This window comes from Musca autumnalis, unplaced genomic scaffold (assembly GCF_047663935.1).
Source record: "Musca autumnalis isolate F117 unplaced genomic scaffold, ASM4766393v1 scaffold_1, whole genome shotgun sequence".
Classification (NCBI taxonomy): domain Eukaryota; kingdom Metazoa; phylum Arthropoda; class Insecta; order Diptera; family Muscidae; genus Musca; species Musca autumnalis.
Genome location: NW_027411644.1, coordinates 257,888,781 through 257,903,822, shown reverse-complemented (window position 1 = coordinate 257,903,822; position 15,042 = coordinate 257,888,781). Strand labels below are relative to the sequence as shown.

The window sequence follows — 15,042 nt, the reverse complement described above, 5'->3', positions numbered from 1 at the left end:
TCAGGTGGTCTATGAAAACATATTGTTTTAAAAATCCACGTTTATTACTCAGGTGGTCCATGAAAAAATATTAGTTAAAATCTCCACGTTTATTGCCAAGAGGGTCCATGAAAAAATATTGTTTAAAAAATGCACGTTTATTGCTCAGGTGGTCCATACAAATATGTCTTAAAAATCCAAGTTTATTGTTCAGATGGTCCATGAAAAATATTGTTTAAAAAATCCACGTTTATTACTCAGGTGGTCCATGAAAAAATATTGTTTAAAAAATCCACGTTTATTGTTCAGAGGGTCCATGAAAAAATATTGTTTAAAAATCCACGTTTATTACTCAGGTGGTCCATGAAAAAATATTGTTTAAAAAATCCACGTTTATTGTTCAGAGGGTCCATGAAAAAATATTGTTTAAAAATCCACATTTATTACTCAGGTGGTCCATGAAAAAATATTGTTTAAAAAATCCACGTTTATTGCTCAGGTGGCCCATGAAAAAATATTGTTTAAAACTCCACGTTTATTGCTCAGGTGGCGCATAAAAATATTGTTTAAAAAATCCACGTTTATTTCTCAGACGGTTATGAAAATATTTTTTTAAAAAATCCACGTTTATTTCTCAGATGGTCCATGAAAAAATATTTTTTTTAATCCACGTTTATTGCTCAGAGGGCCCATGAAAAAATAATGTTTAAAAAATCCACGTTTATTTATCAGAGGGTCCATCAAAAAATATTTTTTAAAACATCCACGTTTATTGTTCAGACGGTCCATGAAATGATTTTGTTTAAAATCTCCACGTTTATTGCGAAGAGGGTCCATTAAAAAATATTGTTTAAAAAATCCTCGTTTTTGCTCAGATGGTCGATGAAAAAATATTGTTTAAAAAATCCTCGGTTTTTGCTCAGGTGGTCGATTAAAAATATTGTTTAAAAAAATCCACGTTTATTGATCAGATGGTCAATGAAAAATATTGTTTAAAAAATCCTCGTTTATTGCTCAGATGGTGCAAGAAAATATATTATTTAAAAAATCTACGTTTAAAATTTTAATTATTATATATATATTAAAACACTGTGCTCACCTCTTTCTGACTATTTCAGTTCAATTCATTTAAAGAAATTTATTATTTGTTTGTTAATTGTATTTAAATTTATGCATATTTTCCTCATTAGAAAGAAAGACAACAAATAAAGAAAGAAACTATTTCTGCCTTTCCCCGTTATTTTTCCACATTTCACCTTAAACTCTAATGTCTGTTTTGCCTAGAACAAAAGTGAAGGTCTGTCTAACTCTGAATGTTTACAAAAACAAAAAAACAGCTCTTCATTTAAATTATTTCACATTGATTTAATTTCCATGTCTGTTGGGTCTGCACGAATGGTTCTAGTCTAGACTTCTCTCTCTTTCTCGGCATGCCTTGTAGAACATGAAAATATCATGCGGCCCAGTTTAAAAATTGAAGAAGATTATCATAAATTATGTGAGGATTGTGGATATGCCCTAGCTGTTGTTGTTTCTTTCACATATGGAAATTAGAAAAGATAAATGATTGAATGAGTGATGATTATGTGAAGAGAGAGATAAATGGAATGATACCATTTTAGTTTAGCATATGTTTAATGTCATTGATAATCTGATTATAATCTATTCTAGTTTTAAGGTAATTTAAAACCATATGAAAAATTAGTGATGGGTTTTGTGAGGTAATAAATTTAAAATCTTCTGATTTTTTTTTTTTGTGAATGAAATTTGTAAAGTTTCTTCTTTTGAATTTTTGTCATGAAATGTTAAATATTTAATTTATGACTCACCTTAAAATTGTTTCCTTATTTTATTTATTTCCTTTTGTAAATCTGCAAATAATAGAAGAAAGAAAAAAAATAAAGAAAACCCATTAAAATAATTGGTTGAATTGCAAAAAATGTATGTAGCATTCCCTTTGTTTTTGTTGTTGTTAAAAATATTTCAATTTCCCTTTGTTGCAATGTTATTTCTCAGTTTGGCATTTATAAAAAAAGACGGACAGACAGTCACATGAACTTCTTGCAAGAATCATTTCTAGCACAAAATGTTTTATAATTGCTTCTTTGGAGGGTTTTATGTCGAGTACGCGTACATAGTCATTTTTGCCGGATCGTTTGTAACATTTATACACTCGATTATTTCTCTGACTGCTGCCTCTTTGAAACAAAAGTAGTGCATTAAGGAATCTTCACTTTGTCAGTTTTATTCAGTCAGCCAGTATTATGGCATCCAGTCATGTTGTTTTTGCTGGCCTTTGATATTTTGCCGCCTCAATTGAAAAGTACCACTTTTTCATACGCTTTGTTCAAAATGTTTCATTTAAATCGCCAAGATTTTTGTTTTAAAATCAAGGGGTACAAAACGCGAATTATTTTGCAAGAAGTGTTGTAAGATATAAGTGCATACATACATATATATGTGTGTATATGCTTTGGGTGGAGGCTTCAAATACTTAAAATGACTAAACGTTTAGATTTACATTTTTAAAACACTGGGTTGGATGTCTGTCATGAGTTCTTCTTCAAATTCCCATGAAAAAATAAAATGTTTTCCTCAAGTGGACCATTCTTTAAAAAACCACTTTTATTCTTTAAATGGATCATGAAAAACTATTCTTAAAAAATCGGCTTTTATTCCTCAAATGAAAAATATTCTTTAAAAATCCCAATTTATTCCTCAAAAGGACCATGAAAAAATATTCTCTAAAACATCCACGTTTATTCCTCGAATAGACCAATAAAAATATACTTTAAAAATCCACGTTTATTCATCAAATGGACCAGAAAGAATATGCTTTAAAAATCCACGTTTATTCACCAAATGGACCAGAAAGAATATGCTTTAAAAATCCACGTTTATTCCTTAAAGGGAACATAAAAACATATACTATCCACGTTTATCCCTCAAATAGACCATGAAAGAATATACTTTAAAAATCCACGTTTATTCTTCAGAAATCCACGTTTATCCCTCAAATAGACCATGAAAAATATACTTTAAAAATCCACGTTTATTCCTCAAATGGACCATGAACAAATATTCTTTAAAATTCCAAGTTTTTCCTCAAATGGATCCTGAAAAAATATTCTTTAAAAATCCACATTTATTCCTCAAATGGACCATAAAAAATATTCTTTAAAAATCCACATTTATTCCTCAAATGGATCATAACAAATATTCTTTAAAAATCCACGTTTTGTCGCCCAAAAACCTTTCAAAAAATATACATTAAAATCCACAATTTGTCGCCTAAAAAAATCCACGTTCTTTAAAAAATCCACGTGTTGTGGTCTCAAAATCCCTTAAAAATATTCTATAAAAAATCCACGTTTTGTGGTCTTAAAATCCCTCGAAAATATTCTTTAAAAAAATCCACGTTTGTGGTCTAAAAATCCCTCAAGAATATCCTCTAAAAATCCACTTTTTTGTTCTAAAAATCTCTTAGGAATATCCTTAAAAAAAATCCACGTTTTGTATTCTAAAAATTCCTCAAGAATATCCTTAAAAAATCCACGTTTTGTGGTCTAAAAATCCCTGAAAAATATTCTTTAAAAAATCCAAGTTTTGTGGTCTAAAAATCCCTGAAAAATATTCATTAAAAAATCCAAGTTTTGTGGTCCAAAAATCCCTCAAAAATATTCTTTAAAAATCCACGTTTTGTGGTCTAAAAATCTCTCAAAAATATTCTTTAAAAAATCCACGTTTTGTGGTCTAAAAATCCCTCAAAAAATATTCTTTAAAAAAATCCACGTTTTGTGGTATAAAAATCCCTTAAAAATATTTTTTAAAAAATTAACGCTTTGTGGTATAAAATCCCTTAAAAAATATTCCTTAAAATCCACGTTTTGTGGTCTAAAAATCCCTCAAAAATATTCTTTTGTGGTCCCTCCCTCAAAAATATTCTTTAAAAAATCCACGTTTTGTGGTCTAAAATTCCCTTAAAAATATTCTTTAAAAAATCCACGTTTTGTGGTCTAAAATTCCCTTAAAAATATTCTTTAAAAAATCCACGTTTTGTGGTCTAAAATTCCCTTAAAAATATTCTTTAAAAATCCACGTTTTGTGGTCTAAAATTCCCTTAAAAATATTCTTTAAAAAATCCACGTTTTGTGGTCTAAAATTCCCTTAAAAATATTCTTTAAAAAATCCACGTTTTGTGGTCTAAAATTCCCTTAAAAATATTCTTTAAAAAATCCACGTTTTGTGGTCTAAAATTCCCTTAAAAATATTCTTTAAAAATCCACGTTTTGTGGTCTAAAATTCCCTTAAAAATATTCTTTAAAAAATCCACGTTTTGTGGTCTAAAATTCCCTTAAAAATATTCTTTAAAAAATCCACGTTTTGTGGTCTAAAATTCCCTTAAAAATATTCTTTAAAAAATCCACGTTTTGTGGTCTAAAATTCCCTTAAAAATATTCTTTAAAAAATCCACGTTTTGTGGTCTAAAATTCCCTTAAAAATATTCTTTAAAAAAATCCACGTTTTGTGGTCTAAAATTCCCTTAAAAATATTCTTTAAAAAATCCACGTTTTGTGGTCTAAAATTCCCTTAAAAATATTCTTTAAAAAATCCACGTTTTGTGGTCTAAAATTCCCTTAAAAATATTCTTTAAAAAATCCACGTTTTGTGGTCTAAAATTCCCTTAAAAATATTCTTTAAAAATCCACGTTTTGTGGTCTAAAATTCCCTTAAAAATATTCTTTAAAAATCCACGTTTTGTGGTCTAAAATTCCCTTAAAAATATTCTTTAAAAAAATCCACGTTTTGTGGTCTAAAATTCCCTTAAAAATATTCTTTAAAAAATCCACGTTTTGTGGTCTAAAATTCCCTTAAAAATATTCTTTAAAAAATCCACGTTTTGTGGTCTAAAATTCCCTTAAAAATATTCTTTAAAAAATCCACGTTTTGTGGTCTAAAATTCCCTTAAAAATATTCTTTAAAAATCCACGTTTTGTGGTCTAAAATTCCCTTAAAAATATTCTTTAAAAAATCCACGTTTTGTGGTCTAAAATTCCCTTAAAAATATTCTTTAAAAAATCCACGTTTTGTGGTCTAAAATTCCCTTAAAAATATTCTTTAAAAAATCCACGTTTTGTGGTCTAAAATTCCCTTAAAAATATTCTTTAAAAAATCCACGTTTTGTGGTCTAAAATTCCCTTAAAAATATTCTTTAAAAAAATCCACGTTTTGTGGTCTAAAATTCCCTTAAAAATATTCTTTAAAAAATCCACGTTTTGTGGTCTAAAATTCCCTTAAAAATATTCTTTAAAAAATCCACGTTTTGTGGTCTAAAATTCCCTTAAAAATATTCTTTAAAAAATCCACGTTTTGTGGTCTAAAATTCCCTTAAAAATATTCTTTAAAAAATCCACGTTTTGTGGTCTAAAATTCCCTTAAAAATATTCTTTAAAAAAATCCACGTTTTGTGGTCTAAAATTCCCTTAAAAATATTCTTTAAAAAATCCACGTTTTGTGGTCTAAAATTCCCTTAAAAATATTCTTTAAAAAATCCACGTTTTGTGGTCTAAAATTCCCTTAAAAATATTCTTTAAAAAATCCACGTTTTGTGGTCTAAAATTCCCTTAAAAATATTCTTTAAAAAATCCACGTTTTGTGGTCTAAAATTCCCTTAAAAATATTCTTTAAAAAATCCACGTTTTGTGGTCTAAAATTCCCTTAAAAATATTCTTTAAAAAATCCACGTTTTGTGGTCTAAAATTCCCTTAAAAATATTCTTTAAAAAATCCACGTTTTGTGGTCTAAAATTCCCTTAAAAATATTCTTTAAAAAATACACGTTTTGTGGTCTAAAATTCCCTTAAAAATATTCTTTAAAAAATCCACGTTTTGTGGTCTAAAAAAAATTCTCAAAAATATTCTTTAAAAAATCCATGTTTTGTGGTCTAAAAATCCCTCAAAAATATTCTTCATAAATCCACGTTTATTCCTCAAATGTTCCATGAAACACATCGTGTGGAGATGGTCAATGAAAAAATTTAGCCTCCATCAAAAAATTATATTATCTTATCCCATTAATTTGAAAACAAGTAGCCAAGAAAATTGAAAATGAAATGTGAAAAACATACAAAAGAGCAATAAATTTTGAATATTGTTTATGACTCAATTTTCGCATAGCTTGAGCTTTTTATTAACCTCCTTTTGTAAGACAAAATTTATTGATCGATTGCCACATAAGTTGCTAAGTTTTTACAGTAAAAAAAAAAGATATTCGTATAAAGCAAACACAAAATAACACATATATGTGTATGCATTCAAAAACATATACATACATGCATTGGCATAAGTGCTACTTATCAAGAAGTAAGCATTTTTATAGAGAAAACAACATTCAAAATCAATAACGTTTTAGCGGTTTATGCAAATTTTTCGAGTGACTCAGTAGCGGAATGACGTTGAAATAAATTTTGTGAACCGGTTTTAATAGCATTTGTTGGACAAATTATCACAAAAAATATTTCACATGAATATAAAAATAAAATTTAAATTAAATAAGCTCGCCAAGTATAATACTTCCTTCATGACACATAGAAATAATGGATTGTTAATTTAAAAGCTTAAATGTTATGAGATTTTTTTTCTTTTAACCTAGCATAGATATTTTCTAAAGCAAATTGAACGACATGAAACAATAATTGTCTTTGTCATTTTGTCTCTTGTTCCGTTGCCTGCCTATACCTATTAGTTAGAGCTGGTGTTAACAAGTTAAAAATGTTGAAAAATTTGTTAAATCCATTGTCAGGTTTTATGTCATTATTCTATGAGATCTCTGTTTTTGTTTGGCTTGTTTTGTTTGTATGAAGCTTTAAATGCTATTTTTTGGAAATTGTTATTGTTTTTACAACTTCTAGTTTAGTTGTTTTACTTTAGACCACAAAACTTCATAGAAAAACATGCCAACAAATGTCAATGAACACAACCACATCTGCATTGTAATAGAAAATGAGAACACGACTCAGACCAAACAAAGTGAAACACTTGAAACGTTTTTTGTTTCCTTTTTTGCATCAATATCTCAGTTAACAATCGTTAGTTGTCAAGCTATACTTATTTTTACAGGGTCGTACAAAATTTAACAACCAGAAAGAAGTAGGGTATATACATGTTTCAAGATTCCAATGTAAAAATATCCTACTAGCAACAGTATTCTGAGTAATCATGACTCAACCAGACCCAGTCCTAGAGAAACGCAATAAGCAAATTTCGCTTCAGAACTTTGGAATTGGTTGCAAAAAAGAAAACGTTTCTTTACTTTCAGATCAAATAAATTGGAAATGTTCACTTTTACTGTCTCACTTTCTAGCATAGACTAACATTTAATTCCCCAATAAACTCTTCCAACTCTTCTTTCATTTGTTCCACTAACTTTTAACCCACCCATTAACCTTTTGCTCTGCTGCTATATAACAGAACCATCCATGTTCATTGTTGTGCAAAAAAAAAAACGGCATAGAATCTGAAAATGCCAGTATGTTCTTCTTCTCTTTTGGTTTTTTGAGTGTTGTTTTTCGTACACATGTGGTTGTGTTACTTTTTGGGGATTGTTTTGAAGCTCAGGTTTTCTAGTTCTTTTGTTTTGTTTTTGTTGCTCTCAAATTAAGTAATGTCTGGTAATACAAGTTACCAATTAAGGTAAGGTTAGATTTGTAGAACGTGTGTGTATATGGCGACTGCACACATAGTCTTGTATGCGTTTTAGATTTGTTTTTTTTTGTCGTTCTGGGCCTCTGAGCCTCTAAGTAATTTTGTGGGTAAGCTTTTACGATAATCACAAATCGGCTCGAGTGTGTGTATATGTATGTCGTTATATGTTCTATGTTAGTTTTTCATGTTTCATGCTAACTATAGACATGCTATACAAAGTCTAAGTAGTCTATGTGCATATACAGTCAACCAAAAAAGTCTACATACACCCTATAAATCTGGAGTTTTAAGGGTAAGGAAGCATTTTTATGCAAATCCAAGTACATAGTTCTATTTCATATCCCTAAAAAACAATATTACATACAACAAAAATATATTCCATAATACGAATAACGGTAAATTCTATAAAAATTAAAAAAATAATAGGGAAAAAGTGTACATACACCCAATAATATTAAGATTACCGTAAAATTTATGGAATAAGCAATACAAATTTTACATTTTATTGCTTTATCGAATGTCTCTAGTTGTCTATGATATATTTTAGACAAAATAGGAACATATTTGTGGATTATTTGCCGTTATTTAATGTCAGACTTCGCGTATAGCTCGTTAAGGCGGACCCTTGCTGATTTCTTTGAGTTTTTCAGTCTAGTAGTTTACGAAACCTCAGAGAATATAGTGGGACTAAAAATTTTGGGATCCAAGAGCGCTATGAAGTTTTTCTTGTGGATAATATATGCTCCTGAGCTTCGCTAAATATGCGAATTCCTGAGGTTTCTCATAAATGTTATAGTTTTCACAACATTCCAAGGGGCAAATTACATGCAGAAGCCTTCGAATTACCTTGTAATAAGGTCTGGTACAATCCTCGAGCATCCATTGAATAAGCAATGTAAAAGTATCCCACATTTATAGCGCTTCAAGTGACCCTAACGATCATAATACGAGAGCATACTAGTTAACAGTGTAAATTTCATACAAATTACATGCATTTTTTGGTGGTGCTTTTATTTTGATACTTTGGAAACTTTAGGAGCGGGTTTGTATAATAAAGTTGTACATTTCTGATTGAGTTGAGGTCCAAAAATGTATTACAAGGTAATTCCAAGGTTCTTGCTTGTAATTTGACCCTTGGAATGCTGTGAAAACTATAAAATTTATGAGAAACCTCAGGAATTCGTATATTTAGCGAAGCTCAGGAGCATATATTATCCACAAGAAAAACTTCATAGCGCTCTTGGATCCCAAAATTGTTAGTCCCACTATATTCTCTGGGGGTCTGACATTAAATAACGGCAAATAATCCACAAATATGTTCCTATTTTGTCTAAAATATATCATAGACAACTAGAGACATTCGATAAAGCAATAAAATGTAAAATTTGTATTGCTTATTCCATAAATTTTACGGTAATCTTAATATTTCATTGGGTGTATGTACACTTTTTCCCTATTATTTTTTTAATTTTTATAGAATTTACCGTTATTCGTATTATGGAATATATTTCTGTTGTATGTAATATTGTTTATTAGGGATATGAGATAGAACTATGTACTTGGATTTTCATAAAAATGCTTCCTTACCCTTAATACCCGAGATTTGAAGGGTGTATGTAGACTTTTTTGGTTGACTGTATATTGAAACAAGCAGGATTGTACCCAATGAACAACTAAAGATTTAGCATCTAATATTCATCATCATCACCACAATAGACGTGGATTTTTAAACAATATCTTTTCATTAAACATCAGCAGAAGAAACGTCCATTTTTAAACAATATTTTTTCATTAAACATCACACACAAAATACGTGGCATTTTTAAACACTATTTTCTATGGCCCATCACCACAAGAAAAGTGGATTTTTAAACAATATTTTCCTATGGCCCATCACCGCAAGAAACGTGGATTTTTAAACAATATTTGTTTGATGGCCCATCACCACAAGAAAAATGGATTCTTAAAAAATATTTTTCTATGGCCCATCACCACAAGAAACGTGGATTTTTAAACAATATTTCTCTATGGCCCATCACCACTAGAAACTTGGATTTTTAAAAAATATTTTTCTATGACCCATTACCACAAGAAACGTGGATTTTTTAAACAATATTTTTCTATGGGCCATTACTACAAGAAACGTGAATTTTTAAAAAATATTTTTCTATGACCCATTACCACAAGAAACGTGGATTTTTAAACAATATTTTTTATGGCCCATCACCACAAGAAAAGTGGATTTTTAAGCAATATTTTATTAATGGCCCATCACCACTAGAAACGTGGATTTTTAAACAATATTTGTCTATGGTCCATCACCACAAGAAACATGGATTTTTAAACAATATTTGTTGATGGCCCCTCACTACAAGAAACGTGGATTTTTAAACAATATTTTTCTATGGCTCATTACCACAAGAAACATGGATTTTTAAACAATATTTTTCTACCATAAGAAACGTTGATTTTTAAACATATTTTTTGATGGCCCATCACCACTAGAAACGTGAACATTTAAAAAATATTTTTTTGATAACCAATCACCACTAGAAACGTGAATTTTTAAACAATATTTTTCCATGGCCCATAACCACAAGAAACGTGGATTTTTAAACAATATTTTTCTATGGCCCATCACCACAAGAAACGTGGATTTTTAAACAATATTTTTCTATGGCCCATCACCACAAGAAACGTGGATTTTTAAAGAATATTTTTCTATGGCCCATCACCGCTAGAAACGTGGATTTTAAGCAATATTTTTCTATGGCCCATCACTACTAGAAACGTGGATTTTTAAACAATATTTTTCTATGGCCCATCACGACAAGAAACGTGAATTTTTAAACAATATTGTCTTGATGGCTCATCACCACTAAAAACGTGAATTTTTAAACAATATTTTTTGATGGCCCATCACAACAAGAAACGTGAATTTTTAAACAATATTTTTCTATGGCCCATTACCACAAGAAACGTGGATTTTAAAAAAATATTTTCACCACAAGATACGTGGATTTTTAAACAATGTTTTCACCACAAGATACGTGGATTTTTAAACAATGTTTTCACCACAAGAAACGTGGATTTTTAAACAATGTTTTCACCACAAGAAACGTGGATTTTTAAACAATATTTTTTTAACCACAAGAAACGCGGATTTTTAAACAATGTTTTCACCACAAGAAACGTGGATTTTTAAACAATGTTTTTCTATGGCCAATCACCAGGAAAAATGGATTTTCTGAACAATATTTTTTTATGGTCCATCACCACAGGAAAATGAATTTTTTAAACATTATTTATCAGACGAAGAAATGTGTTTCTATTTAAGGAATATTTTTTTTTAATTTTTAAAGAATACTATAATGAATAATAATCACCAGGAAGAGAAATGCGTATTTTTATTTTTGTTTTCAAAACGTGGATTTTTTCAAAAGCTAATTTTTTAAAGATTTTTTAAAATCTGGAATTTTTTAAAGATTTAAAATAACGTGGACCTTTTAAAAATTTATTTTTTAAAACATGGATTTTTTAAACTTTTTTTTTCAAAAAAAAGATTTTTTAAATATCTTGGTTCAAAAAAGTGAAAGGTGGATTTTTTAAAGAGGTGGATTTTTTTCATAGACATTTGCAAATATTTTCAAAGGCGGGGATATTAAAAAATTTTCTTTTCAAAATGTGTGGATTTTCCTAATATATTTTTGTTTTTTTTTTTTTTCAAAAAACGTGAATTTTTTAGAAATTTTGTCAAAGTAGTGGATGTTTTAAATATTATTTTCAAAAAACGTGGATTTTTTAAGTGTGTTGTTTTATAACGGAGATTTATTAATTGAAAAATTGCATTTTTTATAAATTTTTTTAAATTGTGGATTTTTAATGTTATTTAAAAAAACGTAGATTTTTAAAAATGTTTTCAAAAAAAACGTGGATTTTTTAAATATTATTTTCAAAAAACGTGAATTTTTTAAATATTATTTTCAAACAACGTAGATTTTTTAGGTACTATTTTGTAAAACTACTATTTTTTTAAATACTGAGATTTTTTAAATATTTTTTCCAGAAATGCGGTTTTTTTAAATATTCTTTTCAAATAACGTAGATTTTTTAAATATTATTTTCCCAAAAACGTGTTTTTTTTAATATTATTTTCAAAAACCGTGGATTTTTTTTAAATATTATTGTCAAAAAACGTGGATTTTTTTAAATATTATTTTCGAAAAACGTGGATTTTTAAATAATATTTTCAAAAAATGTGAATTTTTAAAATATTATGTACATTTTTTTAAATATTATTTTCAAGATATGTGGATTTTTTAAACATTATTTTCAAAAACGTGAATTTTCTAAATATTATTTTAAAAAAACGTGGATTTTTTAAATATTATTTTCAAACAACGTAGATTTTTAGGTACTATTTTGAAAAAGTACTATTTTTTAAATACTATTTTCAAAAAACAGAGATTTTTTAAATATTGTTTCCAAAAATATAGTTTTTTTTTTAAATATTCTTTTCCAATAACGTAGATTTTTAAAATATTATTTAAATATTTTTTAAATATTAATTTCCCAAAAAAGTGGATTTTTTTAATATTATTTCCAAAAATTTGAATTTTTTAAATATTATGTTGATTTTTTTTTAAATAATTTTTCAAAAAACGTGGATTTTGTTTTAAATTTTATTTTCAAAAAATTGGATTTTTAAATATTATAAAAAACTAGGATTTTTTAAATATTTTTTTTTTTCAAAAAAGTGAATTTTTTTAAATAATATTTCCAAAGTACGTAGATTTTCTTTAAATATTATTTTCAAAAAACGTCGATTTTTTAGAAATTATTTTCAAAAACGTGAATTTTTTTAAAGAAATTATTTTCAAAAGACGTAGATTTTTTAAATATTTTTTTTTTTTCAGAAAACGTGGATTTTTTTAAATATTATTTTCAAAAAGCGTGGATTTCTAAATAGTTTTGATATTTATTTTCAACAAGTAAAGAAGTATCAGTACCGACGGAGATATACCCTCAGCTTATGCATGTGAATTGAAACGTTCATATCCGGCACATCGAATGTATTTAGGATCTTTTCAGAATTGTGTGACCCTTTTTGGACATTTGAACTTGTCGACAAAAATGTGGATTAAAGTTCAAAAGTGTTGCGGAGGAGGAAGCTGTGGACCGATGCAACCCATCTTCGAACTTAAACTAAGTTTGGACAAAATATTGGACAAATTTTGGACCGAATAGGTTGGTCCGTTCGAGAGTTATCGTGCGCTCCAGCCAGACAGACAGACGGACGGACATGGCTAAATCAACTCCAAATTGTTTGAAACGGATTTCATCCAAACATACTAGGGGTCTAAAACCCTTATTTCGATGAGGCACATCTTTCCCGTATGAAAGTGTATATACCCTCGTTAGCATAAATGCTGAGGGTATAAAAAACGTGGATTTTCAAAAAACATCAAACTCAGAAATGTGAATTGTTTAAGTTTTCTTTTTTAAAGAATCAGGTCACTGGGGAAAAGCTATGTTTGTCGGACTTCAAATCCTCAAACAAAACTATAGTTCGACCATGAATAGTTTGCCAGCTCTTATGTTTTGATCATATTGATCCACCCCTTGGGGGGTGGAGGGAGTAGCCGATTAGATAGGAACTTTGCACATCGTAATATTTTTTCACACGTATGTATGTTGTATGTATGTATGTAGATAAAGTTTGAATATGGACACCTTCGGGTACATGCCACACAAATTTTTTTCTAAGGTGAGTTTAAGGGCCTGTCTCGGATGTTTTAAAATATGTTGGATAGGTTTATCCATCCATATTACGAAGGCTTAATTGTGTTGGGGTTAAAGTTCATACTTCCTGAAATAATTACTTAAAAAGTTTTAAAACCATTTACGCACCTAACTAAAATGAATGATGAGCATGATAACTTATGATAGTATCACATTTGGCCGAAACTTTGCACATCATAAAATTATGTCCATAAAATCTTGACATAATGACCCGAAACCTGTAAAAACTCCTACTGTACCCAACTAAAATGGCTGGTTGACACGATAACTATCGACAGGAATGACGCTCAAACATAGATCATGTTCCAAGATAGATTACGTCGGTCCATTCCCTCGGGTACCTCATCCGCAAAAGTTCAACACGTTTGCGGTTCAATACAGTTTAAGGCCTCATATCGTGTTGAAATTTTAATATTTGACTACAACATAATATGCTTTTTGCTACGGCAAACCAATACAACCCTTGATATGGTCCCCAAAATGTCCTAATATTTAGAGCCAATCCTTTATACACCTCTTCCAGTAAAGCTTTATATTTTCTTTATGGTCTTTGTTCGAACGCTATAATTTTTTCTCCATACTTCTATCGATAATGGGCCGAATGTTTCAAAATCCCCGCCCATGCGGTATTCTTGCAATATAAGACCTTTAGTCGAAATGTGTGTTGGGTCATAAGCTTTATCCGATTCTTCTCTATTTTTTGTTGTTGTTTTCCTTCTTAATAAGCTGTAAAGTGTGTACCTTAGCTAGATATTGTCTGTTTTGTCCGTCTGAATGTCTTTCTCCATTAGCCTGGCAGTCAAACAGTTGTTGCTTTGTATGTTTGTATTATTATTTTTCATTGTTAAAGGTCATCTCACAAAGTTTTTCTGTTTTTTTTACATTGATTGGCCTTTTCTATGTAATTTTCAAAGCATCTTCAATGTTTGGTTTCTTTCATATGGGGGTTATGTGTATCTCTTGGAAACTGACGTTTTTTTTGTCTTTTTTACACTTGAAATATTAAACAAAGAATATTTTTAATTAAAGAGGAGAGGATTTGAACTTTTTTTCTCTTCAAAATTATTGACATTGATGGGATGCAGAGATTTTTTTTACCGAATCCATAAAACAAAGAAATTATGTGTCAGTCTCGAAGGATTTATTATTTTTAAATTATGTTATGAATAGTTTAAAAGTTTGTTTAGATATTTTTCTTTAAAAAATATTTACCTACATATGCTTGTAGTTAAATATTGAATAATTGCAATTATCAAATTATTATTATGGAAAATTGTCAATTACATTAACAAACTACATAATTGAGTTATTCCATAAATGATGTTGTGTCTATTTTTTTTTTTTTCAGTTGTCTGAAAACAATTATTAGATTTTATGTGATAAATGAATAATTGCTGTTGTGTAATTAATTATGTGGTCGTTGGTACTGTGCTGCAAGCTATGCAATGTTTTTTTTTTTTTGTTATTCTTCAAATTTGTTGAAGGTGTTTATTGCAAATAAACGGATATCGCCCTCTATATAACCACAATAAGTTTCAACAAATTTAAAAACCCACAA

At 28.7% G+C, this 15,042-nt stretch overlaps 1 protein-coding gene across 1 annotated transcript in view; it reads right to left on the bottom strand.

The window, feature by feature from the left end:
* Positions 1-15,042, bottom strand: part of LOC141389435 (uncharacterized) — a 321,714-nt gene that overhangs the window by 80,126 nt on the left and 226,546 nt on the right. The window contains exon 3 of the mRNA XM_073960892.1: positions 1,809-1,850. The gene's annotated coding sequence lies outside the window, so the exon portion shown is untranslated. The remainder of the gene's footprint in view (positions 1-1,808; positions 1,851-15,042) is intronic.